The sequence below is a fragment of the Dipodomys spectabilis genome, unplaced genomic scaffold, assembly GCF_019054845.1.
Source record: "Dipodomys spectabilis isolate Male_0828 unplaced genomic scaffold, ASM1905484v1 ptg000129l, whole genome shotgun sequence".
Classification (NCBI taxonomy): Eukaryota; Metazoa; Chordata; class Mammalia; order Rodentia; family Heteromyidae; genus Dipodomys; species Dipodomys spectabilis.
Genome location: NW_024870806.1, coordinates 49,807 through 70,061, shown reverse-complemented (window position 1 = coordinate 70,061; position 20,255 = coordinate 49,807). Strand labels below are relative to the sequence as shown.

The following is a 20,255-nucleotide window of genomic DNA, read 5'->3' as shown; positions in this document are numbered from 1 at the left end:
TGATAATGACAGAAAGGAAAATGTAACAATGGCACCTGGTTATGTTTTCTGAAGGAGATTTCAGCTCTCTCCTAAAACAAGTTAGGATTGTAATGAATGACTTTTATTTCTTTAGATAATCCATATTTCATTGCTTGTTTCTATTAAGGTTATCAAATGAATAACTTTAAATTTGTAAGATATTATTATAACAAATATGAAATTATGATTTTTATGTTAATAAAAGGCACCTAGTTTCCATTTAGATAGAAAATATTTTGCTGGATTCCAACTAAAGTTTTACATATCAGCCTCCTGAGTACATAGGATTGTAGGCATCAGTCACCTCTCCTGGCTGAGACAAATATTTTTGGTAAGGAAAATCACTATGCTATGGAACATGAGGCATGAAGAATGTAGTCTAAAAAGGAATATTTTGAAAGCATTAACAAATTGAATTTATCACAAACTTGCCAGCTTCTGTGAGGAGAAAAATGAGAAAGAAGTTCCAGAGGCATAGAATTGGTGACTAAAGAGAAGTTATTGAATATCTCTTTGTTAGCAGAGCTACTGAAGATTTCTTTTTAGAAAAATTCAGCTTGATGTAGTGGTCCATGCTTATAATTCTAACTACTTATGAACTAGACACTGGAAGTTATAGAAGGTTTGCTGTTGGTATGGTAAAAATAGAATACTGGTACCTCAATATCTAAATCAAACTGGTGCCATATATTGATAAGAGAGACAGAAGTAGGACGATCACAGTTTGAGGCAGAAGTGGACCTTTGTTTATATGTGGATGGTAATTAAGTCATGGAGGCAGGCCTTCATGAATGAGATTTAAATAAAACCAAATAGATTTTACTTCTGATAGTTAATACAGTAAATTACGCAGAAAAAAAAAATCCTGACTATGCTGGCATTGCAATCTTGGATCTCCAAGCTGCAGAATGTAGAAATAAATTTGTTGTTTAAAACCAATTCAGTCACCGGTAATTTGTCATCGTAGGTCTAAAGGGCTAACAGTAAGCCATCTGAAATGGATTGTTTGTAGGTTTTTTGTTTTGTATTTTTTTTGTGGGTCATGGGGCCTGAACTCTGCACCTGTGCACTGTCCCTCAGCTCTAAAACTGTAGACTAGCACTCTACCACTTGAGCTTCAGCCCCACTTCCAGCTTTTTCTGCTGAGGAATGGAACCGAGGAATCGAACCAAAGGCCTCATGCATGCAAGGCAAGCACTCTACTACTGAGCTACTTTCCTAGCCCCAGTTTCTCTATTTAATTTTTCCATCTTTCCAGAGACTAAGGCTCCATAGAGAAAAGTTTTAAAACTGCCCCATTGTCCAACTCTGTCTTCATAAATTTTGGAGTGTAAGGAATGACATCAAATAACTGAGAGACCTAAGATAGGACACTTCATCGTCTTCTGCCTTGCTCATCAGCACCTGGTGCACATTCACACTATGTAATCAAGTCAACTAATGGTAGTTATAATGAATTTAAAAATATATAGCCAGAAAACACTTTATGAACACTCTTGCCCTGTAATCTCATTGGCTCCCATGTCCAAAATAGGAAACAGAGGCTTAAAAAGAGGGAGGTAATTTAGCAAAGGTTGCAAAGCTGGTAAATTGGTACATTTAAACTCAGACTAATCTAGATCCATACTTAGGCTAACATACCATGTGCATTTATTTCTCTCCAGAAATAAAGGCTCACAGACCTTGCTTCAAGTTCTAGACTCATATGTGCTACCATAATATCTCTATCCTGGGTGCTTTACTGGTGCCCCTAAGTCATATCAGCTGTAGTTCATACATCTGTACCCACGCATATAAAAATTGCTGAGACTTGGGCAACTGTACTTTTAAAATCACCCATGCAGTAATAATGTGTAATTAACAGTATGAAATCCAGGGCTAGAGAATAAAACTTTTATGATGGTGCCAGGCCCACCTTGCAAATCTTTCTTGGTCTCTTTCTTCCCTTCCTTTTTAGTGCTGGAGATTGAGCCCAGGGCCCTGTGCATATTAAGGAAGTACCAAAATACCAAGCAATATGGTCATTTCAATCTCTCCAATTTCACTCTCCAATTCACTGCTACCTTGTTCCTGATACATTACTTTCCTTGATCATAATATTTGGAGATTACTGAACTTCATAAGATTTTCTTCATTTTACAAAATATTTGTTTTCTCACATCCTATGTATCACGATAAGTAGCAATAATGATTTTCTTGAACTCCCCAGGCAGAGTTCATGGCGCATCATCAGGTTCTATTTTATCATGTATATCATTATATTATTATATTTATAATGACAACTCACTTAATTAATTGTCTCTCTTCTTCAGTCTATTGGTAGACCCATGTCCAATCCTAGCTTTTATATAAACAAGAATAGAATTTTTCTTGTCTTATTTTCCTCTTTTTATCATGGTGCAAATTTTCCTGATCTTGTAGAACTGTTTTTATCCATGAATATTTTTTCAGGACATTTCTGCATATTGTGCATAATACAATTAAGAGATTTCCAGCCAAAGAAAACAACTCAGAATTCTAGAGGTTAATGACTGTACTCTGGGTTCTTGTGTGCTTGGCACTGGATTTGGCATCTCGGTGTTACAGCAATAAATAAATATGTATATTTAAAGTGGCTTTCTTTTTGGTTTCCCCTTTTGAGCCATATGAAGTATTTAAGGTGCATAGCAAGTTAACCATGGAAGTAAGAGCTGGTAATCTTTTTAAAAATATTTTTATTGTAAAGAAACTGTATAGAGGGTTACAGGGTTACAGTTTCAGTACAGTAATGAGTACATTTCCTGTCAAACATTGTTACCCCCTCCTTTGTTTTCCCCCTACATTCCATTCCCTCCTTACTTCCCCAACTCCTCCTTCCCCCTACCCTGAAGTTGTGAAGTTCGTTTTCAACATAGTGTATTGTACTTCTCATTGTTACAATTGGTCAACCTGTATCCTTGTTTCAGCATTTTGTTGTTTCCCTTCCCCTTCCCAAATTAGAAAAATGTATATACATGGTGTAGAGAACTGGAATCAAATACAGTGACAACAGAGGATATGTGAGCTGGTAATCTTTAATCTTGAAATTCCAAAACAAAAATAAACAATGAATGAAAAAATTTGTTCATAAGGGAACCCTCAGCCTTCCGATTAATACTCTGATTCTTCCATTAAAATGAAATATTGTTAGAATCAAGTTCTGATCCAGACTAAAATGCTAATACCCGTGGAAATGATGACATTGAGTTTGTATTAGTTAAATATGCTTTCCTATTAATGAAATACCATGGAAAATGTTTTTACAAAAACTGGATGATAGCAAGAGGGATTTTCGACAAAAGCATTGTAGTGGGTAAGGTGTGAAAAGTTACAAAACTGGAACTGCATGCTGGGAAAAAGAATAACTTTATGGGGAGGAGTAACATACTGTTTTAGATGAGCCAAGTTAATATGGATCATTATGTAAGAAGAAATTTTGTATTTGGTTCTTTCTAACAACCAGCAGATACTTACCTATTTATAAAAATAAATACTAGAATTAAAAATCCAAAAGAACTTTAATGATGCATTTAATATTTTGGAGACAACAAAGATTTTCAGTGATAGGGAGAGTTTAATTAATTATGGAATTTATAAGCACTGGACTCCCATGTAATCATCATAAGTGATGTTCTTAGAACAGTATGAAATTTCTAAGGATAGGAAATATATGAATGATATAATGCAATGAAAAGTCAACTTATAACGTAGGCTCACACCTGTAATCTTACCTACTCACAAAGATGAGATTTGAGTATCATGGTTCAAAGCCAGCCCCCAGAGGAAAATCCATTTCACCACCAAAATGACAGAAATGGGCCTGTCATTTCCGCTGAGGGAAAAAAAAAGCAGAGAACAATGTGTAGTCCCTGGATTCAAGCTCCAGTTTGGGCAATAAACAAATGAATAATCAAACAAATATATGACCCCAAATTGTAGGAAAATATACATATGTATATATGCATGTCAGAAGGGTCTAACCGTGTTGTTCTAGTGTTTACATTGTGGAGTTCCAGGATGGGAACATCACAAACATTTAATTAAAGGAAATCAAATGTTAATTATGTTGGAAATGACTTGTACAACTGGGGAGGGATTGAGAGAGTGAAGGAAAGAGGAAGAAAAATGAGGGAGAGGGTAACAAGTTAGATAAGAAATGTTATCACTACCTTACTTATGTAACTGTAACCCCTCTGTACATCACCTTGACGATAATATTAAAATAAAAAATAAAAACAAAACAAAAGCTTTTATTTATATCATTATATTTAAAAGTATACTTTAAAAGAGTTATAGGCATGTTTTAAATTTCTAATGCATTGCCCCACTCTACTGGAGTATACTAGAATATGTGAAGAATTACTTACACATGAGTTCATGAGTGAGGACCCAAATAAGAATTCCACAAAGAAATGTCAACATGTACCAAAGGATCCTATGCATAATACCTCCCTTCTACTGCAAATCACACAACCTCCAAAATCCATATAATTTAATCATTTAAAGACAAATGATGAACCAACGTATCCATTTGTAGAAATACATACTTGCTACAAGGATGGAAAAGGGACTGAGACCCAAAGTGAATGATGCACAATTTTAAGGAAGATGCCTAGATAAAGGAATGTGTCCCACACAGTTCCAACTGTAAATCTGGGAAAGTCAATCATCTTTGTCATACTAATAAAAACCACAAAAAAGCTAACTGTGGGATTCAAAAAGATTGCATGAGAACAAGTGTTCATTGTGACAGCACAGGAACTTCAGTGCAAATTACTATGTTTCTATTTCCTTGTCTTATTCTCACCTCATTCTTGAATTCTGAAGGTGAGATTCTGGGGAGCCAGTTCCCTTTGGTCCAGTAATTAATGAAAGTGAACAGGTGATTGGAGATACAATTTCCTCACATAGTTCTTGGATTCTCATTTTTTATTAAGCTTACGGAGAAATAATGGGATTGCAAAACACAAGAAAGTTTTAACTTTTCCACTAATTTCTAAAATGCCTGCTGTAAGAACAACAAAATTAACGAAAGAAACAACTCAGAGACCATATAAAGGTATTTGTGGTGTACTGATACCAACAGAAATTGAAATGTCACATATAAATACCAAATTACATTTACAAAGCAAAAACCCTAATTCTTCACTGAGCTAATGTGATAATTACACATTTTTATTTTCCAACAAAATCACCATTGAGAATACCACAGTCAATTTCAATCACAGAAGCAAAGCTACAAAGAACTGCTAAAATTTTTACCTATTCTTTCCTGGAGTTAAGAGGGTTGATTCTGCTGACATTGACTGTTTGATCCTCTTCCTCCTCACAAATAAGTGTGCCTATGTAGAACAATTTATACCTATATCTTAACTTCATGGGTGTCTATCTTTCTGGTTGGATCTTCAGTCTGCTTACCTCCTACGGAGCATATATAGCTTATGAACATGGACCATGCCTTAACAAGTTAAAACATGGTCTAAAACAGTTCTAACAGAAACATATGTGATAATGGAAATATTCTATATATGCATTGTCTAACAGACTAGCCACTGGCTATATGTAGCTAATAAATCTCAAATGTGAATAGTGTCTGAAAAATTAATTCTTCCAATTTCAGTTAAATGAATTTTTAAATAATAAGATTCATCTACTCACTGTTAACTGAACATCTCAGTTTCCAAATAAGGAAGCTGAAGTGCTCACAAAGGTGATGATAAAATATAATCCAAGTGAAGAAGTTTCCATTAGATACTAACTGAATGCCTTTGAATTTTCTGAGCTTTTCTGTCTTATAGAATTCAGCCATCACTCACCTAGATTGACAGTTGGGAGGAAAGGGGTGGGAGATAAACACAAGCTACTTGGGATACTGAGAATTGCTACTTGAAGATGAGGGTTATGCATGAAACTTTTCTATATTTAGTAGACAGCAAAGTGTGTGGAATCCTGAAGGTAGAAAAATAATGATTGTATTTCAATCAAACAGGTGCTCTGTTTATCAAAATGGGAGAGAAGTCAGACAGGTGAATTCTATAAATATACAAACAATATAGAGAAAATTTGCTACATTCTATTCCATGATAGGCCCTGGCATAAACTTTGGCACTCTGTACATACTCTGTAAATATTCACACACTAAAAAACAGAAATGTAATCCTTTATTACTGTTAAAATACATAGAATATCTTCATAATATATATTTGTGGGCCTATTTTTTTCCTTAATTTCTTCCACACCTACATTAAGAAATGGCTCTAAGATAAAAGATTCTAGATGTGTTAAATTTGAATTTCATCTATTTCTTTTGTTGAATTGTATTCTAGATAGGATTGAGGGCTTAGGGCTAGTAAAATAATAAGTATTCTCAGCAAATTGTCATGCCTCATTTTTAAGGGGAGCTATGTGTTTATTAGGAGAAATATGTATTGGTCTTGGTAGCTAGGAACATTCAAGAAACAAAAGAAAAAGAACAATTCCACGGCAGTCTCAAGTGTTTGCATATCTTCAAGTGAACACTAGCTGCTCTATATTCCATAGTATATTTGCAAGCTTTTTCTAAGATACTGTCATCCTCCAGGATAAAGTTCAGGCATGCCTATTGCTCACTATAAAGATCGCAGTTGCTCAAACTCAGAACCCATTGTTTGTATAGGCTTCACATGGCTATATTTACTTCACTCAGTGGCACTGAGGGATGGGAGCGACACTTGAAATATATAAATATTCACATACACACATATCTCACTGGCTATCACTATTACTGTAAAAATTAGGTGCTTTTTGTCTCTGACCCAAGAGCATCATAAATCGTCTAACATCCATAAAGTGTGACAAGTTCATTATTAACTTGCAAATAGGTTAAATCTCTAGCTTCACACAATTATAAATACTCATATGAAGAAAAATACATACCTAGAGTTTTGGTGTGCTTCTATATTACGAAGGTCTCAAATTTCATCTTATTTGCCAGGAGGATGCAAAAATGCTTGATAGGAAATGTACTCATTACCTTGTCATGTAACTATAACCTCTTTGTACAGTATTCTTACAATCAAAAATGTACAAAAAGACAAAAAACAAATTGCAAGTCACGTATTTCCATTAAAACTAACTAAATTTAAGTCCTGTAACTTTCTACAGGTTTTTAAGGACCAAATAAATTGTGGGTATGCCCCAAGACCTTTATGAAAAGCTAAGAGAGAGAGATCCAAAAGTGGCAGTAGATAGGTGACCAGAGCATAATTATGTATCTTTACTTCACTGTTACCATAGCAGGAGTGCAAATCAATATGATGGTTCATAGTTACAGGACTGGAAGACATACTGGAAACTGACATCAATGAAGGGTCATTCATTGTAGGAAAACATAAATCAGGATGCACCAAAGGTTGCAATCAACAGTGTACAAAAAAGCAACACAGAATTGAATATAAAGTTATTGCAAGTATATATTTGATAAGAGGTTCACATCAAAAATATATAAAAACATCATTGCAACGACACACAACCTGATTTTACAATGTGCAAAGAACTCAGATGTTTCTCCAGAGAAGACAGTGTTAACAAGCCCACGAAGAAGGTGTTTAACATCACTAATCACCATGAAAGTGTAAGTCAAAATAATGAAGAAAATTACCACTTCATATGAATTAGGTAGGATAACTACAAAAAAATAAAGTAACAATATTGACAAAAGTGTGGTAAAATTGGAACCGTTCTATAGGAAACAGAATGGCATCTTTTCAAACAATTAAAGACAGGATTATTCATACCTGTAATCCTAACCACTCAGGACAGGAGTCTGAAATCCAAGGATTACGGTTTATAGCCAGTCTGGGCAGAAAACTGGAAGTGGATTTGTGGTTTAAAGTGGTAGAACTCTAACCTTGAGGAAAAGTTCAGGGACAGTGACTTGGCCCTGAGTTCAAGCCCCATGACAAAAAAATTTAAAAGAAAAGAAAGAAAAGAGAGTTTTCATGTGATCCAGTGACTCCATTTCTGGCCATATAATCTAAACATCTTAAAGCAAGTTCTGGAAAAGATCTTGTACTCATATTCATTTTGTACAATACTCAAAACATGAAGGCAATCTAGTGGCCATCAACAAATGAATAGCTAAAGCAAATGTGGTTTATACATACAGTGGTATATTATTTCAACTTTAAAAAGAATTATGGGGCTGGGAAGGTGGCTCAGTGGTTGAGCGCTTGCCTTGCATGCATGAGGCTCTGGGTTCAATTCCTCAGCACCACATAAGAAAAAAGGAAAAAGCCGGAAGTGGCACTGTGGCTCAAGTGGTAGAGTGCTGGCCTTGAGCGGAAGAGCTGAGGGACAGTGCCCAGGCCCCGAGTTCAGGCCCCACGACCGGACCCCCCCCAAAAAAATATTATGTTGTGACATATACTATATTATGGATGAATCTTTAGAACACTGCTAAGTGAAAAAAGCCAGTCATAAAAAGACCAAATATTACATGATTCTACTTATATCAGTAGTTACATAGAACAGTCTAATTGATAGAGACAGAAAGCAAAATCATACTTGATGTGTACCTTGAAGCAGAGGAGAGTGGAAAATTGTTTTAATGAATAAAGAATTTGAAACTTGGAGGATGTAAAGAGTATGGACATTGAGATTGTACAATATTGTAAATGTACTTATTACTACCATGTTGTATTCTTAAAATGATTAATAAAACCTGGGAGAGAATTCTGAAGGGGTTAAACATAATCATGGTACATTGTATGCTATGTGGATATATCAAAATGAAAAATCCACTTATTTAAGTAAGTAATGCTACTGAGTTGAAAAAAGACAATAAATTTTAAATTAAGTGTGCAAGTTTAAGTCAGAGGTCTTTGCTTCTTCAAAACAGCAATTTAGACATCGAATTTCTCTGTCAACATAGTGTTGATGGGACATCACAATGTACAGTGCCCTGTGAGTAAGAAGTGGTTATGTGCCACTCAGAGGGAGTTAAACCACTTCATCTGGGTAGTTATGGATAAAAAGTAATGGTTGGAACTGGCTCCAACATGGTGGGAATGAATGATGCAGCAAAAAATACACACCCTTTTCCCACGAAGCTTTAGGTGCTAACACATATCTTTTTCTGAGTATGGTCTGGGGAGTGTCTTTCTACTTCCCATCCAATCAAAAGTGTTTTCTGTGCTTGTGCTCTGAGATGGGGAATCCAATAAGGAAAAATTCCCTACTCATGCTCGGAGACTAGGAAACAAATTATGAGACACTATGTCCCTCTTTTCGCTAGGGAGTCTGCTTCACTGCTCTGTTTTTGCTTCGAAGGAGAGACTGTTGCACTGCTCTCTTTTCGCTTTGAAGAAAAACTGCTTTAAAACTGTTCTGCTCTCTAATTCTTTAAAGAAAACAAACAAACAAACCCGAGACATAGACAAAACTGTTATTCTGAAGATGTTGCGTGGAGGGAAGCCTTGAGCTTCATCTTTGAGACTAGATTTAGAATTTGATAACTTAGGTGCTGTGGTTTCATATTAATCTGAACCAGGCTAATATCTGCATTTTCTCAATTCTTCTAACTAGAATCTCTAAAGTATTAGGAAAAAACAAAACAAACAAATAAAAAACAGCAAGAACCTTATATTAGGCTAGCAAAGGCTCCAGAAATTCTCAGATTTCTAATTTTTTCCTGCATGAATCTAATAAATGAAAAGTTAATGCAGCAAACTAGCATGTTTAAGGTGTTAAATTCTGTAGAATATGGTTTCTTTTCTTCCTCTTATTCTGAGATAGAAATTGATCTATTCTAAAGCCAGAGGATATGTTTTCTTCACAAGCTCAATTAGGTTCGCTGAATTTTGCTTTCTTAAAAATTGCTTAACTCCTGTAAGAGGGAATTGAAGACTGCAAGGCAGGAGGGATTGAGTGTGAGATGTGAGAAGTGTTCTCATACTCTGCATCTAGAGGGCTAGAAAATATGATGATCTGCTCATTGCCTCAAACAATTCAGAAAGTGGCTTGCATTTTCTAAAACCTAAATCTAAACTTTCACCTTCTCCTTCCCACCAAGAATTCCCCCTCAGGCTTCTTCTTACCATAATGTCTTGGCAGCTTAGAACTGCTTTGCCTCAGAAATGAGGCATCAGAAGTGTGCCCTGTGGTCAGCCAAGCAGCTGGTATCTGATTGACTCATCTATGGCTCTGAAAAATCTGCAGCTCAATCTGTGCTCTGTGCTCAAGGTTCAGTAAGCGTGCTTAAGTCCATAGCTACATGCTTCCAGAGAGCAGACTTTCCTCTTTCTATTAGCGGTACAAGACAGGTTCTTTATAATGAAGCAGCCATACATAGCTGTAGGTTTCATAACCACTTGCTGAGGCGAGTTTACCTAAGGGAACCAATGCAATATGCAAATAAGGTGTTTTCACCTGGAAGCTCATAAGCCTCCATTTCAAAAAGCACAACTATGCTTATTGCAGCATTATTTACCATAGCTAAGATATGGAACCAACCCAGATGCCCCTCAGTAGATGAATGGATCAAGAAAATGTGGTATATATACACAATGGAATTCTTTGCTTCCATTACAAAGAATGACATTTCCCCATTTGTTAGGAAATGGAAAGTCTTGGAAAAAATTTTATTAAGTGAAGTAACCAAGCCCAAAGAAGCAAAGGTCCCATGGTTTCCCTTATTTGTTATATCTAGTATATGTATGAGTCAAGAAGGAAAGATCAAATAATGGTATGTTAGGAAAATGAACCCTTAGATAAGTATTTAAGTGTTTTTTTTTCTGTCATGCATTTGTTTCTAACTCATTTATAAGATTATTTCTTTATAGCTTTGTATGTCCCTCCCCCACAGTACAACCCCTGCTTTCACTATATTTTATGTCGGTATAATTTGTGGAGGAGATGGGGAAAAACAAGTCATTTAAGGATACAGGTGGACCCGATGCAACTATAAGTACAAGTCGTCATGTCAAAAATGAACTTTACAACTTTGGTGCGGGAGGGGGGGGGCGGGATTGGGAGTGCGGGGGGAGGCTGGGAATGGATGTGAAGGGTAAACAAAGGAGGAGGCTGCAATGCTTGATAAGAAATGTACTCATTTTCTTGCCCATGTTATTGTAACCCCTCTGTACAGTATGTTCACAAAAAATAAAAACTTAAATTAAAAAAAAAGGGAGCTGCTTATAATAAATTCTGTGTGGAAATGGACTGTGTAGGAGTTAGAATAATCTTTTTCTCTGAAAATGATGGATTGAGGGAAAGCATTGACTAAGCATAATCATCTTCCACAAAGCTATATAACTAAAGTATATCCTGTTACTAAAATCGTTCTAGGGACTTTAGGAACAGTTTAACTCATAAAGCACAAGCTGAGTAAGAATTTTCTGACAATTTCTGGCCTGGTTGTCCTGGTTTAGTGGATTGCTCTGAAACTGTTGACCCCTTTCAAAATAACCAGCTGTGCTTCAAAAGAGCCAATACAGCAAGATTGTGAACACAACTTTTGATCAATACCAGAAGTAGTAACTCGTTAGGGGTATAACTTGGGCAGACTTCCTACTCAGAGTGGTTGCTTCCTGTCAATAACATGCCCTTTAACAGAACTAAACTTTGCCATGCTAAGTTCCTTTCAACTTGGTGGTCTTTCTTGGGATATTGGGTTACAATAGGGGAGTATTCCCAACAATGTGGGGACTAGTCCAGGATCCATGTTATGAAAGGGGGATGTAGGGAGACCCTCAGGAGGAGACACAACCTGACTTGTTGAGATAGCTCAAGGTTGGGTTATACACCATCGGTTGTGGTAAAGGAAGGAAAGTGTATCAGCAATTTCAGGAAAGGGCCCAAGGAAGCACCTCAATAAAAAGTAATCTCATGCATCAGCCATGAGAGGAAAAATTGGACTAGAGCATACTACCTGGTTGGTTGGGGATTTTTATGGGCTGAGTGTGTCTTAGGCACAAAGAGAACTTGAGTCTCAATGTGTGCTTTCATTCTCTGGCCCAAGAATAAAAATGTGGTAGCTGGAGGAATCTATTGTTGAGAAATCTCCAGTAACGGGAAATTTAAATATGAGAAGGGTGCACAAGAAACTTACAATAGGGAGGATTAAGTGCACCAAAAACTGAAATCACAAGAGACCTGCTAAAATGGGGAATAAGAATTCTAGGCCTAAGGAACCCAAGAAAAATGATCTAAGGACCTGCTTCTGATAATCCATTGGGAGAATGTTGACAAAGGTCTGAGAACACTATTAAATAATGGATGGTTTTCATTATGGAGCTCCATAATGTGCACTTGTCCAAACAAAAACTTGTTATGAATATGTGCTTGCATGTGTGTGTTTTAAATCTTATATCCTGAAAGGGGAACTCAAAAAATTCCTACTCACTAAACTCCCTCAGCTGCCCACTTTGCCTCTGAAGCCTGGATTGATCCAGGCTTGATTGATCCTCTAGCTGATCCAAGGATGTATGGCATTGAATCTTAGTTTCAGAAGCAGACTCTCTGAGTAGACTTAAAATTCAAGTCAAAAACCAAGTGCCAGTGGCTTGCACATGCAATCGTAGCTACTCAGGATCTGAGAATTAGAGTTCAAAGCCAGCCCGGGCAGGAAAGTCCTTGAGACTCTTTTCTCCAATTAACCACCAGAAACTGGAAGTGGTACTGTGGCTCAAGTAGTAGGGCTTTTGCCTTGAGCTCTGGGCCTGGGTGCTGTCCCTGAGCCCTTCAGCTCAAGTCTTATGACGAAGAAAATAATGCTTGGGTGAAATGGGTTAAATATTCTGCCCACCATTACTGTTAAGATTCTATGGCACAGAAACCAGAAAAACAAGTGGTCCACTTCCTACTATGATGAACTTCAGATCCCCAAGGGCATGGATCCATGATCTGTCAGTCAAACACGGCCTGGGGAAACTTGTAAGGCCCTGCTATTGCTGTTCACAAGAGTATGGATCTAAGACAAAAACCCTGTCTTCCCAAGCCAAATAAACCCCTTGCTTCTCTAGGTACGGGGAGGGATAATTGGCATTTCTGGGAAACTTATCAAGATGCAGTGAAATCCAAACCTTGAAGAGATGAGCAGTAATCACTAAATATAGCCATGGGAGTTGTTTAATGGTATTGTGGAGGACCATTGTTGTAGACCTTCCTGGCCAACTAGAGTAGAACCTGTACTTTGGTTCAATTGGCCATCCCTTTCACCCTAGCATTTCATCCACCTGTCATTTCTCATCCACCTGTTTCATTCTCAAACATTTTATACTAGTTAGGAGAGACCCTTCCCTAGAGGGTCATTCGTATTTCCTAATTACTTAGGTGCTTTTTAGGATCACCCCCACCTAAGTTTCCAAAAAGTTCAAAGCCTGAAACCAGACAGCACCTTATGAATAAGTTTTATTCTTATGATTAGTATAAATAAAATATTTTTGGGGTTAGGAATATGGCTTTGTGGTAAATTGCTTGTCCAGCATGCATGAAGCCCTGGGTTTTATTCCTCAGAACCACATAATCAGAAAAGGCTGGAAATGGCACTGTGGTTCAACTGGTAGAGTGCTAGCCTTGAGCAAAAGAAGCTCAGGGAGCACCAGGACTGGCAAAAATAAAATATAGAGTAGAATAAAATCAAAAGAGATTTGTTAATTATACTAAAATTTTTTTAACCCATAAACTAAATGCTCTAGTAGGATGGCATGGGAAAATTAGCTCTAGAAAGAAACATTACCTGACAAGGGAAGAGCTTCTGTGGTGATTGGAGACCAAAGCTGCACAAAGACCTTTTTTTTTTTTTTTGGGTCCAGTCATGGGGCCTAAACTCTGGGCCTGGGCACTGTCCCTCAGCTCTTCAGCTCAAGGCTAGCACTCTACCACTTGAGCCACAGTGCCACTTCCCGCTTTTTCTTTTTTGCTTATGTGGTGTTGAGGAATTGAACCCGTGGTCTCAGGCATGCAAGGCAAGCACTCTACCACTGAAACACCTTCCCAGACCCTGCACAAAGACTTTAGAAGGTTTGAACATTGGCAAGTGAGTTAACTAAAAACTCAGACGAAGAGGTGGGAAGGTGGTTTAGTGGTAGAGTGCTTGCCTTGCATGCATGAACACCTGGGTTCGATACCTCAGCAACATGTAAGCAGAAAAAGCACTGCGGCTCAAGTGGTACAGAGCTATCCTCGAGCTGAAGAGTTGAGGGACAGTGTCCAGACCCAGATTTCAGGCCTCACAACTGACAAACCCAAGAACAAAGAAAAGAAAAAAGAAAAAAATATGGGCACTGGTTGCTCACGCCTGTAATCCTAGCTACTCTGAAGGCTAAGATCTGAGAATGGTCATTCAAAGCTAGGCAAGGCCGGTAAATTCTGTGATACTCTTATCGCCAATAAACCACTGAGAAAGCTGGAAGTGGTGTTGTGGCTCAAGTGGTAGAGGACTAACCTTGAGCTAAAGAGCTGTGGGACAGCACCCAGGCAAAGAGTTCAGTTCCAAGACCGACCAAAAAAAAAAAAAAAAGGTAAGTTACACCTAAAGGGTTTCCTACCAAGAGGAAGGAAGGGTTTCCTACCAAGAGGGAAGGAGTTTTGGGGGTTTCTATCTAACAAGAATGCAAGTTTCCCTTCTAGTAGGCAGGGGCATTGCCTGCTAGTAAGGAGGGTGTTACTGATAAAATTGGTCAAAACATGATTCAGTTTCATAATGCCCAGATAAATGTCTAATGTTTGACTTGTGAAAACATCCTGCTTGGGGAATTCCAAACACTCTTAATGCCCTTAAAGTGATCATGCTTAATTCCAGGGCCTCAATGGACCCTCTAGTTAATCTTATAATATGACTGCAAATTCAATCTTGGAGCAGACACTCTGTGTATGTCTTCCAATTTTGAGTCTACCCAGATTCAAATTGAGACTGAATAAGTTTGGCAAATACTGTGGTGATTCTGTCCACATATGGAGTACTGCTATGACTGTGTGGCAGGGAGGCCACACAAGAGGTCCTATTTGTGCTGTCATGGAGCTCAGACCCCATGTGCATGAAATTCATGAGAGGTCAGCAAAATGTGATCCGAGACAACTTGGAACACCTTGTTGCTCTTCTCAGAAGCAAGAGTCTATTCCAAAAACCCCTGAAACTGATCAACTCCATTCTTTCCAGGTCAATTACCTGGCGAAAATTGGACATTTCTGAGAAACTTACCTGGATGTAGTGAAGGCCAACCCTTTGAGATGAGCAGGAAGTACAAATCATAGCCAGGGGAAAAGTCTGGTGGTATTCCAGGAGACCACTATTGGAGATGTTACTGGCCAACTGGAGTGGAATCTGTGCTTTGGTTACATTGGCCAATCCACCCCTGACCATTTTCAAACACCTTAAATTAAGGAGGGACTTCTTAGTTAGCGGGTCATTCAAACTTCATATTTGAAAATACAAACTCCATATTTACAAATTTCATATTTACTTAGGAGCTCCTGAAAATTTCCCAAAGAGCTTAAAGCTAGAAACCAGAAAAAGCAGCTTAAATTAGTTTTATTCTGTTGATCTCCACAATCTATGATCTCCATAATCGAATTATTCCAATATGTGCTTTTATTAATCAGCAGGATTTGTTTATTGGAAATGCCACCATGTAAAAGTAACTAGGAGCCACTGGTAGAATTGAATGGGAAAAATTTGGTCTAAATATAATACTTGACCAGATAAGATGGTGATAAGTGAAATGAACCCCAACATAGGGGCACAAGGGTTTTTTTACATTTCTTGCTATTGTTTCTAACATATTTATAATGCTTCGTGTGATTTTTGTTTCTTTGCATTCTGTGCCCCCAAAAAACAGCATAATACCTGTTTCCAATGTTTTTGATGTTGGTGCCCTCCATCTTGTATATACACTTCTCTAGTTTGGGGCGGGAAAGGGAAAAAACAGAATACTTAAATAGGAATACAGGTTGACCCATTGTAACAATGAGATGCACAAGACACTGTTGAAAAACAAACTTTACAATTTAGGCGGGGTTCGGGGTAGTGTATAGGGTAGTTTTGGAGCTAGGAGATTAGGGATGGTAGGGTAGGGGACATATAAAGGAGGAGGTAACAATGCTTGATAGGAAATGTATGCTTTACCTTGCTCATGTAACTAACCCCTCTGTACAGTACTTTTACAATAAATATATAAAAATAAAAGAATAAATATACTTCAAAGGTAATCTGTGTGGTGGTTGGAGGCCAATGGTACAGAAAGACTTACAAGGATTGAATATAGGAAACAAATTACCTAAAAACTGAGATGATACTGAGTATAATCCTAAATGCTCAGGTGGCTGAATTCTGAGGATCTGTTTGAAGCCAACCCAGCCAGGAAAGATGAGACTTTTATTTCCAATGAAGGTGCAAAAAAGATACTACTGGAGTTGTGGCTAAAGTGGTAGCCTTGAGTAAAACTGCTCTGGGACAATGCCCAGAGCATGAGATCAAACCCAAGACCAGCCCCCAGTCACTTATAAAAAAGGTTGTGTGTCTGTGTGTGGTGGCAGATCCCTTTACTAGTTTGATGATAGAGCAAGAATTTTAATAATGATTCATTGTCTCAATATTTACCTCTTTAGTAATTGTTTTCATAGTAATGTGTGCATGGGTGCTTTATCTCTTCTATAACAGGTTTTGTTCAGTGACTGACTGAAAATCTGCCTTAATCAAACCCTTTTTAAAATCAAAATATCTTATTGGATACTGCTGAATAGGAAAGTCAATTATTATTGTTTGGAAGAAAAGAAAGCAAAACCAGATGGGAGAATTGTAGAAGTTAAATCTTGAAGTGCTTGACTGATATAAGCACTGCCCTTGTAAAGATAGTCAAAACCTTACCAATGCTATTTTAGAGAAGTGCTAGGGGCTAGAGACATGGCACTAGTAGTAGAACACCAGGTGGGTAAAAGTTGGTTATTTTTCATATGGCCAGGTGTTCGGATTTGGTTGATTATTAAAGCTTTTGACTAGTTTGAAAGGGGTCAAAAGTTTGAGCCATCATGAAAGATGATCCCAAAGCTCAAATTCATGGGAGCCAGTGGTGGGCTGCCTATCCACTGTGCTTATTCAACTTGGACATTTGACAGGATGCCTTCTGCCAGAGTAAACTTTGCCTTGCTGAGGTGGTGTTTGTAGGATACCTTAATTGCTCCCGGTATTTCCAACACAGATCTTCTGTGCCATTCATGAGGGATCCTAGGAGCCCCTCATAAGAGACACATCCAGACGCCCTGCTGAGCCAACCTCCTGGATGGTCTAAACATGCCATCCTTGGTAGCTGATAATGGACCTAGGTATAAAGTTAATCGGCAACATCAGGAAAGTCACAAACAGGCACCCTCAGAAGCAAGCAACCTCAGGCATTGGCCTTGGTAGAAAAAAATGAAACTCTGTATCCTGTTTTGGTACTTGTGTCTTTGTAGGGATGGTGTATGAGAGAAGTGTGTTAGATTCAGGCTCTTAAAATCTTTCTGTCTAAGAGTCTTGATCTGCAAATTCATTTGTCCAGATAGGCAGAGTGAAAAGTTGGAGATGGAGTCATCTCTGAGAAAAATCTCTAATAATGGAGTCGAGAAAAGGGAGGAACAAGAAACACAGTCTGAAGGGCAAAAGAATTCTAAACTTAGGAAGCCCAAGAAAATTGGAGTTAAAAAGCTTCCCTCAGACATTTTTAATATTGTCTTCTTTTAGGGAGAATGTGGGGAAAGATATGAAAATATGTGTTAAGGCTGATTTTTATTTTTGAGCTTAATTTTAATGTTCAGTTGGTAAACTATATCCTCTATATCCCTGTCTCTGTGTAAATACCCATAAACATGAAATATAAAGTGATTTTGATAAAAAATAAAAATGACTCAGAAGAAATGATAAATGTAAAAAAAATCTTCACAGGGATGGTTAGGTGGTTCAGTGGTAGAGCGCTTGCCTTGCATGCATGAAGCCCTGGGTTCGATTCCTCAGCACCACATAAGCAGAAAAAAGCCGGAAGTGGCACTGTGGGTCAAGTGGTAGAGAGTTAGCCTTGAGCTGAAGAGCTGAGAGAGAGCGCCCCGACCCAGAGTTCAGGCCCACTACCTGACCCCCCCCTCCCGAAAAAAAAAAAAAATCTTCACAGAAGCAAACTCTCAGAGATATTTCATGACTTTGACAAGGATAAAGTGGGTGAAGTTAGTATAAATATAAAGTATGACAATGTACAAAAACATAAAAAGATACTCATATATTTCATTATATAACCCAAAGCAGAAAACAAATGTTGTTTAGATGATTTTTTAAAACCCAGTCTCTCAGGTACTGGGAAGGTGGCTCAATGGTAGAGTGCCTGCATGCATGAGGCCTTGGGTTTGATTTCTCAGCAATATGAGGCCTTGGGTTTGATTTCTCAGCATCACATAAGCAGAAAAAGATGGAAGTGGTGCTGTGGCTCAAGTGGTATCACTAGCCTTGAGCTGAGGGACAGCACCCAGGCCCCAGAGTTTAAGCCCCATGACCAACAAAATAAAAATAAAAAACAAAACAAAACACAGTCTCTTACTGTTGTTGCCTCAACTCTGTAATAACTCTGCTTCAGCCTGGGGCTAACATTTTAAGTGTGGACATTTATCAACACTCCTGAATCAGACTCTACTTGATCATTTTTAAAATACATATTTTGTTCTTAATTTTCATCTTTGTAAACTCACATGCACCTATAAAAAATGGTATGGCCATCCCAGTAACCTTCTCAAAGTACCTCCTAATGACAATTTACGAAAAGTTCTATTATATTACAACAAGGAAAAAATGCTACAAATAAAGAAAAGCAATAATTTAATATTAATGTTTAATAAAATAAAAAACAAAACAATTACCAGTGTTTTCAGTATTTGAAGTGTACTACAAATTAGATTTTATTATTGTCATATTTCTTTACATTTAACACTGGCTAAGATTATGATGTTCAACAAGAATGTTATAGGCTATGAGTAGTGTTTAAATCACCCACTAAGATGACCATTTATAGTTCATCTGATAATTTGTATATGGCTTATATCATCATTTGTTCCTCACTAACATATAAAGTAAGGAAGGCCTACAGTTTTAGCAGAAACTGTGTAGTTAACATAGTCAGCTCTTTATTCTGCTCCTTTACACAAAGACTTTGCAACTTCTCATTAGTAAAGTTTCTATAAACTCTGAAATGTACATACTTAGGAGTATTTATCTGCTACCATAAATCTTAAATACTTTATAGAAAAGTATTATGACCTACCAAACAGTCCCAGTTTTGGCATATATAAGCAAATTCCCAAAATTAATATATTTAAAACATTAAAACTTTTAACAAACCTTAACACTTGCTGCAGTGTTCATTATGACAGGTCCCTTGTATAGAATAATTGAATTCTTCATCCTACACATCTCTTGCACAACAAATATCTGGAATTATTTTGTTTTTGACATGTCAATCTTGACTTTATTCTTAAATGTGTATTTATGTAAGAAGTACATGGTTCTAAAATTCTTTTAAACTTAGTTTTTGTTGAATTGTCTAGTTTAAGAAAATCAATTACAATTTATATATAAAAAATTTCTGTGTTCAATTCAGCATCACATATACTAAAACATTGGAATGATACAGAGAAGATTAGTATGGCCCCTCCGCAAGGATGACAGGCAAATTCCTGAAGCATTCCATCCCCCAATTTGTTAAGAAATGGAAAGACTTGGAAAAAAAATTAAGTAGAGTAAGCCAAGTCCAAAGAAACATAGGTCCCATGGTTTCTCTAATTTTCAATAACTAATATATGTCTGGGATAAGCAGAAAATGTCAAAAGTTATGTGTATATGACCAGATAAGGTTATGTTAATGGAAATGAACCCCAAGTTAGGGACACAAGTGGTTTTGTCTTGCTATTTTTTCTCACATACTTATAACCTACAGTGTGGATTTTTTTAGTTTCTTTATATGTTCCTCCCCCATGCTATAACACCTATTTTCACTGTATTTGAAGTTGGTGCGCCTACATCTCGTATATATTCTCCTCTAATTTGCTGAGGGGAAGGAAAAAAAAAACAAAATGCTTAAATAGGGATACAGGTTGACCCATTGCAACAATGAGATTCACAAGAAACTATGTTGTAAAGTGAACTTTACAATTGAGGCGGGGAAAGGGAGGAGGTTAATGGACTTGTGGAAGTGAGAGGGAAGGGATGGTAGGGGAACAAT

At 37.3% G+C, this 20,255-nt stretch overlaps 1 pseudogene; it reads left to right on the top strand.

Moving 5' to 3' along the window:
- Positions 1-19,621: 19,621 nt before the first annotated feature.
- LOC122116249 lies at positions 19,622-19,736 on the top strand (annotated as a pseudogene).
- The last annotated feature ends 519 nt before the right edge of the window (positions 19,737-20,255 follow it).